The sequence below is a fragment of the Thunnus maccoyii genome, chromosome 6 (assembly GCF_910596095.1).
Source record: "Thunnus maccoyii chromosome 6, fThuMac1.1, whole genome shotgun sequence".
Taxonomy (NCBI): Eukaryota; Metazoa; Chordata; class Actinopteri; order Scombriformes; family Scombridae; genus Thunnus; species Thunnus maccoyii.
The window spans coordinates 10,218,378-10,225,985 of record NC_056538.1 but is presented as its reverse complement, the minus strand read 5'-3'; positions in this window follow the sequence as shown (position 1 = coordinate 10,225,985).

Genomic DNA, 7,608 nt, shown 5'->3' with positions numbered 1-7,608 from the left:
AGGAGACAGCAGGCAGTCTGCAGCCACAGGCAGCAGTCCCAACTGAAGGTCACCTGTGAGATGAGAAAACACAAAACTCTGGGGAAGATGCCAAGTTAGTAACATGCATTAATGGGGCATGAATGCGTACAGATGGAGAGGGAGAGGAGGAAAGAGGAGCTCAGTGCATCATGGGAAGTCCCCTGGCAGTCTAGGCCTATAGCAGCATAAGTAGGGGCTGGTCCAAGGCAAACTTGGGCTGGCCCTAACTGGCAATACAACATCCTCTGTCTTTAGACCCTCAATTCAAATAAGTGAAAAACTTCCTAAAAAACCTCTTTAAGGGGAAAAAAATGAAAGAAACCTCAGGAAGAGCAACAGAAGAGGGATCCCTCTCCCAGGATGGACAGACATGCAATAGATGTTGTGTGTACAGAATAGAGCACTACAGAATACAGTATTGAACAGGATAACAAAATTATAATGAATTTATAATATATATGAAGAATGTGATGAAGAGGATGCCAAGCAGCTTCCAGGTGCCACCAAAGCAGAACAGTACCTGATCCACGTGACCTCCATCAACATGGACACCTGGCAGGAGGACAGACTACACATGCACACAGGGGAGACTCACATCACATCATTCACATACATGAGAGAAGAGACGAGAAAATATAGTATTCACAGAGGAGAGAGGGATAAAGACATCATTCAGAGAGAGAGACATGAGATGAGGCTGAACTCCTGCAGGATGGGGAACCAGATCCAAAACCTCAGGAAATGGCACTGACAACCAGGGAAGCAGAGCGGTTCCAGGATGGGTGCTGGTCCAGCAAGAGATGCCTGAGAGGCAAGAGAGGACAGGAGGGGAAAATAGGGAGAGAGAGGGAGAGAAGAGAGAGTGGCATCCAGCTCAGACACTCATGGGCTTGTGGAACAAACAAACAAAAGGTTGGAGAGATGCAATGGTTATCAGAACAGTTGCAATAATAAATAATCTTGTTGGCAGGACAGCACTTAGTAAATTCATTGAGACAGAAACAAACTGTGCAGTACAAGGTCATGAAGTACTCAATTAGAGGCAACTAATTGTAGGTTAAGGCAAAGAGATGAGTTTTAAGTTTAGATTTAAAGGACTTAACTTGGATTGTCTGATGTTAGCAGGGAGGTGATTCCATAAGAACAGAGCTCGAAAGGAAAAGGCCCTGCCAACTGCTGACTTCTTTTTAACTTTGGGTACACACAGGAGCCCTGCATTTTGAGAGTGGAGAGCTTGAGATGGAATGTAAGGTTTAGGAGATCAGGCAGGTATGATGGAGCATGCCCATTAAGTATTTCATAAGTCAGCAGAAGCACCTTAAGGTCTGATCTAACATGGATAGGAAGCCAATAAAAGGAGGCTAGAATTGGTATAATACAGTCAAATTTTCTTGTTTTAGTTAAGATTCTAGCGGCAGCATTTTGAACCATCTGAAGACGTTTAGTACTAGCACATGGCAGACCTGAAAACAGAACATTGCAGTAATCAAGTCTGGATGAAACAAATGTGTGTATTAGAGTCTCTGCATCAGCCATGGACAGGGAAGACTGAATTTTAGCTATGTTACACAAGTGGAAAAAGGCACTCTTGGTGATCTCTTTAATGTGCTTATGAAAGGAGAGGCTGGGATCGAATGTAACACCGAGATTATTGGCTGTCACACACTGAAATCACACATTTGTCAAGTGTTACTGTCACTTGGTCTAACTGGTGTCTGTCTAACAGGGCCAATGACCAGCATTTCAGTTTTATCTGAATTTAGAAGCAGTAAATTTAGTGACATCCAGTTTTTCACAACAGCCAAACAGGTCTCTAATTTAGTAATTTGAGTATCATCATCAGCCCTTATGGGCACATAAAGCTGAGTATCATCTGCGTAGCAATGGAAATTTATTCCATGACTAGGCATAATTTGGCCAAGAGGCAAAATATAAGGAGAGAAAAGCAGAGGGCCGAGAACTAAACACTGTGGCGCTCCATGTTTAAAATCAGAGAATTTAGATGTAGTATTATTATAGCAGACACACTGCATTCTTTCAGATAATTAGGACTTAAGCCAAGAGAGAGCTAGGCCAGAGACACCAAAATTACAATTTAGACTGTCTGATAGTATACAGTGATCAATGGTGTCAAAGGCTGCACTGAGATCCAGTAATAGAAGCACAGAGGTAAAATCTGAATCCATAGCAAGTAGAAGATCAGTTCATATAGATCATTTTCTTTTATATGAGTCGAAAGTTGTTGAGACACAACTCTCTCCAGTACTTTAGAAAAGAATGGAAGACTAGAGACTGGTCAATAGTTATTAAGAGACCCTGGATCGAGGTGCAGGGGGGACAGAAGAACAATCATAACAATAACAATAACAGCAGCAATAGCCAGGGAAGGACACAAACAGGACTGCGAAGGACCACGAAGGCTTGGCCTGCAACCCAGGGTTTCCTGCGAGATGAGAAAGCACAAAAAACTCCGGGGAAGAAGCCAAGTTAATAACATGCATTGATGTTACATTATCTCCTGCAGTTCCATTTTGTCTCAGTGATATGATTGTTAGGAAGGTAAAAAAGAAAAACTCAGGCCCTTTATCATACCAAAAAACCTACAGTAGCCTACATAGGTGCCTGAGCAATGGAGCAAGTCGAGTAAATGCATCCCTATTATTCAATTAGGGGTTGCAAAGTTATGGTTTTTCTACCCTACTATTTGTCTTTTTAAAAATAAACTTATCATCATACAGTCCCTGCAATCAGGTGATTAAATTTAAGCAGCCCATATCAATGATAATTTTTCTATTTTCAGCAATCTGACATTTTCGGACCACCATTCGAGTTGGTTTAGTCCAACTTGTCGTGAGAGAGAGACAGACAGAGCAGAGCTTTTCCTCATAGCACCAAAGTGTCTGAATTAACAAACAGTCAAATGTTCAGCGGTGGAAAGTAACCTGATTAGACTTCTGCAGAATACTTTGCTTTATTTTCAGTTTTAGTCAGACTTTGGATGGAATTACCTGGAATTACCATGCTCTGCGCTGTGCTTTAATTAATATGATTATTCTCTCATTTTCTCATACAGGGTAAATGAGAGCTGCAAGTTTACTCTAAGAGGAAGTAAGGTCTAGTCCTTAACTAACATGGCCCTTTTAAGTCTTGAGGAGTAAAAGTCACCCTCTGAGTTGTGCATTAAAATAGTCCTTGATTTGAGATAATGTCATTTAAAATAATCTGCTTTTGAAGTTATGATTATTTATTCCTGTATAACATCACAACTACATCAGCTGGTGGTGCTAACAGCTTCCACTAGAACCCGTATGTGGGATTGGAATTAGATAGTTGTTGTGAGGCCATTTCATTCATCTAATTTGTTTTTACTTTGCTGCAATTGTTAGACTTTGAAGATGGCCTTGTGAGTATTGAGAATAGCAATATTTCATTTATATAAATTGTTTCTCCTTGTTTAACCTTGAAGATGGCCTAGTTACCTGTAACCTACTAACATTTCAGGCTACATAATGATTTTATAAATGTAATTTCAAATATGAAATAGCCATTTTTCTAATAATCATTTCCTGTCCTGATTCACCCAATTATATACTGTTCTTGATGTATTCCTGGTTTTCATAGCGCCCTCAATCTAACTAATCTGGACTAGTGTAGGTGGTTGTTTCTTGACTTAATCCCACCAATTAAGTATCTCTCCAAGTTTGCTCCCCCATTCTAATACATAACCAGGCACCTATGGTAGCCTGTATCCAGAGCTGGTTCAGTTGTGGCTTTATCTTAATGAAAGCATTTCAGTTGTAACTTTTTGAGGATTGACTTTCCCTAGGCACCCACAGAGAAGCAATGTGAGCATCAAAGTCATGAATGGTAGATCCAGACACATTCAAATACCATGGCTGCAAATATGAAGCCTGCTGTAACTGGTGCTGGTGTTGAAGCACACACGTTAATGAACTTTTCCATGTCAGTGATCTTCAGCTAATTCTAATCATTTCTCCTGTCCTTTCTTAATATGACTGCCTTTTTTTCTCCCACAGGGAAAAACATCTGGGAAGTCCTGCTGCTGTTGGCTGTGATTTTGTAAATCTTTTTAAAGCAGATAACAGAGTGAAAGTCAGGGACAAGATCAACTTCAGCTTCTATCAAGCTTATGCTGCATAGTTAGAGGCTAGATTTACAGAAGAAATACAATATAATAACCACCACCATGGCAACATTGTCTATGTATAATTTTGTTTGGAAAAAAAGTTGAATAAATCTGTGTAGATTTCTTTTTAGATTTTTGTAAGAAAAAAGTTGGATATAATGAGAAGAACTGATAATGCTTTATTTTTGAACCTAAGTCTTCTATTAGATTGTGAATAACCGGCGTATAAAGATCTCCTCTAATGTATCTGCTGGCAACAGGATTGTTTTGGGCGAACCAAAGATTATATGTTGGATAAATGTTTGCTGGCTCAGGACCAAAGCCAATGTCAGGGTTCTGTAAATAATCTAAGAGTGCATCACTCCTTTACAGGCCTTCTAATTCCACTGCAGCGTTTCATTATCAAGTTGTGGTGTCCATAATTCATGTGTGACTCAGCATACAATGGGTACTATACATTCTCTCTGCACCAAATGCAGAAAATAGTAGAGAACAATGTGTCTTTCCATAAAATTGACATAATGTAATCCTATTTTGAGCATTTTGTAACTCAGTGTGTGATCATAGTTGTGGTCAAAAGAAGATCAAATCTTTATTGTCCCACAAAAATACGGTGGTTTCATAGAAAGGCAGCATAAAAAAAGCATATAAATATAGAAACGTAAAATATAAACACAAAGCAAAATTACAATCAAAGAAATTTAACATTTAATTTGTAAAGCATATTTGTTTGCAGGAAAAGTAGATGGTGAAAAATGTATCTGACTGCATCTAACAAGTAGTGTTGCTGTACATGTTCATGCTGTAGGCATGTGGGTTTACATTTTTGTGCTCAGTTTTACTAACAGCCCTCTCACGTCTCATTTCACTGTATGGCTAAATTTCACTAGAAACCCAATAAAATGTTTGGATCTCCTGCTTTCCTTTAATTAACCCAGCTGGTGCTTCACTGCAAGCTGAATTTACTCACCACAGATAGAAACGTCCAGGTCAGTACTGCCACACCCAGTAGAGACCACCATGCTGACTTACAGCTGAGTGCTTTTCCATACTGTTGGTGGTCCAATTTACACCAGCTTGCCATCATACAGCCTGCACTTTCTCCTCTCTTTCTCTTCTTGCTTCATGCTGAAAGGTTAAGGATACTGACACATAGCTAGCACACCCATTCAGGGGCTTTCCAACAGTTCATGTGAGTCATTTTTAGATTTAGTCTTAGTCTTAGTCCTGAGATCAAAAGTACATGTGAGTTTTAGTCGTATTTAGTCAACTTCATTTTAGTCAATTTTCAGTCTTTGTCGACAAAAACACTCCCCGTTTTAAACTTGTTTTAGTCAATCATCCATAGATTAGTTAACAAAAACTTTGTGAACATTTTAGTCTAGTTTTAATTAGTTTAAAACATCAACAAACTGCCTCCAGGTTGAAATGTATCCAAACTGACAGACCACTGTCCAGAATTTACTGAAGCCAGAACCTTTTGTTTTTTTCATCTTTAACTTAAAATTAACCAGAAGAAATTGCAAATGCACCGCATTTAGCTGGCCTAAAGCCATTCAAAATTGACAGGACGTGACTATCAAAAGTGTTCTGTTGTTATATTGTGTGTCCTTGGATGGATAGTAATTTTAATACTCCAAATAAGACAAACATGTCAAAAGCATGAGGTTAGCCAATTTAGCTAGCTGGGTTACCTGGCTAAACTTCCATATGCAAGCAATATCCTGTTAGATGCTAGTACATAATGTTACACTGCTGCCTTTTGGTGTTAGCTTAATATGACTTAAAAAGTTATTAAACATCTAATCATTCCCTTAATTTCCCATCAGCTTTGTAGCATTATTCAAAGCTGTTTTGTAGCCATGGGGTTTATCTTCTCCATTTGTAGTCACTATGTTGTTTGTAGTTACACTTTTTCTCTAAGCTAAGCAATTGCATCTCTGTTCACATGCACTTCAGTTCCAGCAGCATATATTTTGATGATGAATATATTTTGTCACAATTTCAAAATGAACTCTACTGTACACTGAATCGTGTCCTATTTCATCCGAATCAAAATTTTTCTAAACATTTTAATAAATCACACATTGTAAAATGTAACTTGTTGTTTCAACAACAACTTTAATTATGAGTGAAATGGCCGCTTTAAAATTTTTGGTTAAATCAACAAATGGTTCTTGTAACACCACCAAAAGTTACCTTGACTAAATATTACACATTGTGTCAACATCCTGTCTTTGTTCAGTGGATTTAGAAATGCTCATTCATTAAACAGGTATTTGGAACTACCAACTTGTAGCTTCGTCTGCTGTTGTGGCTCTGTAGAGTCAGAGAGTCATAGAGTGCAAAGTATACATGCAACGCTGCACTCAGTGACATTGTCATTGTAGTGTACGGGGTAGGGACTGAATTCAGTATTATCCCTCATCATGGTTTGCATTGTTTTTATTGTTGATGATGAAAATAACTACCATTACTTATTTTAACATGTATTAAAGACACACAGTCAGTTTCTATTATGTTTGTTTTCTTCAAACTTCACAAAAACTTCTGTAGAAACAGTTCATTCATTCATTCAACTCATTATTTCAAGTCAAAAGACTTCAACTCATAAATATGAGTTCTGAAATGGTATTGAAATGAATTTTTTTTTTTTTTTTTAGAAATTTTAGGTTGAAATAACTTGAAATAATAAAACTTCTATATTTAAGTTATGTATGATATTTTGCATCTGTATGATATTTTCCAGTGCAGATTGTAACCTTCTCAAATAAAAATGAAAGATAGCTTTATATGTGTATGATGTGTCTTGGCTAATGATATCACAGTTACTTTTCATATAACAGTTTATATTATGTTAAATGTGAAATTGCCTTTCAGTAAGCATTCAGATCTCACATCTCACACTGTGTGCGTGTGTGTGTCATCGGAAGGATGACTTGTTATGGTAACAACAAAAGCCTCATAGAACATCTGTGCCTTTCAGAGATTAGTCTCAATTTATATGTTACAATGTTGGCTTGCCACAAAAGAGGCGATTATCATGGGTCTTTTATTGTGGCACTAAATGTCTGTTGTTTGGGGGATGGTGATACAGCATTAATAAAACTCATAAAAAGAAAGCATAAAGCACTTCGTGGAAACAGATGGTGCCTTATGCAAGGGGGGGGGTGCACGCGTCAAAAGATAATACTATAGGAACACAAAGGTTATGATCCAGTTGATTGCCAACTATCTGAAAAGAAGCACTGCCAGTAATCATACACACTGTTGGGGAGTAACCAGTTACATGTAACAGTGTTACACTATACAATTACAAAATGAATAAAATTGTAATCCATTACAGTTACTGAGAAAAAATATGTAATTAAATCACTATTACTAATGAAAATGTTGGTTATTACAAAGGGGTTACATCCGAAAATATTCTTTTTGGTAAA